This window comes from Diaphorina citri, unplaced genomic scaffold, assembly GCF_000475195.1.
Source record: "Diaphorina citri unplaced genomic scaffold, Diaci psyllid genome assembly version 1.1 scaffold18217, whole genome shotgun sequence".
Lineage (NCBI taxonomy): Eukaryota > Metazoa > Arthropoda > Insecta > Hemiptera > Psyllidae > Diaphorina > Diaphorina citri.
This window is the reverse complement of record NW_007395571.1, coordinates 1-997: the sequence shown is the minus strand read 5'-3', so window position 1 is coordinate 997 and position 997 is coordinate 1. Positions and strand designations below refer to the sequence as shown.

The 997-nt window shown below is 39.5% G+C and overlaps 1 non-coding gene across 1 annotated transcript; it reads right to left on the bottom strand.

The window, feature by feature from the left end:
* Positions 1-316: 316 nt before the first annotated feature.
* Positions 317-388, bottom strand: Trnad-guc. Its single transcript has one exon. It is a non-coding gene; the product is annotated as a tRNA-Asp (tRNA).
* Positions 389-997: the final 609 nt, after the last annotated feature.

The following is a 997-nucleotide window of genomic DNA, read 5'->3' as shown; positions in this document are numbered from 1 at the left end:
GAAGGCTTTTTCTCCATTTCCACTTTGAAACTTCTGAATATATTAGCACACTATTATTTGCAGCAGTCAATTAGAATTCCATGTTTTTTATTTACACTCTTTTCTTGGTTTCTGTTTTGAATATGGGATTCGTACAGCAGAAAATAGTCGAAACATTCAAAAACATTAATCTTACCAATATGACAAGTCATTAATTCACTTCTGGATATGTTTGTTTTCAATTTATTGAACCAAAGAAGAACCTATAACCAGGATTTCGATGAATTGATCCACACGAAACTTCTTTATTAGGATCCTAAATTGGTCAATTATTGTTAACCCCGGCGGGGAATCGAACCCCGGTCTCCCGCGTGACAGGCGGGGATACTGACCACTATACTACCGAGGATTGGTGATGAGTGGAGATAAAATAGAAAAAATTCAAGGCGCTCTGAACACGGAGTGAGAAGTGAGCCACGGCAAAGTAATAAGAGAGGTAGCTGAACACACTGCGCGTAGCAAACATCACACACTTGATTGTGAATGTGAACTTGTGCTTATGAAACACAACGTCAGAGCACGTGGTATGGCAGAGGAAGGTATTGAGCGGAATCTAAATTAGTCCATCTGAACATTCTGAACTGAGCGTACGGCAGTGGGTCAGGCCAAGTTAGCATATTACCAAGTTATTACTTGATGCTTTATCACGGAATGAAGAACATTATCGAGACATCTGAAAAAGCCTGACGCGAAAAGCTGGCCGTCAAAGGAACAGGCCAATCGGCCAATTCGAAGAAGACGAAAAATGGCGAAGCAGACGAAGATTTCAATGTGGATCCTCAACAGATTTGTGTCCTTTATCCATGTAAGAAGATATGGAGAGCACTAACGCTATCCATCTTGTAAAAATTAAAACTAGAAAATTTATTTTAAAAATACATGTCGAAATAATTTCGAACGATTTTCTTCATTTGCAAAGAACCCTCAATCCTCGACACAGTGACCCAATTTTCCACCG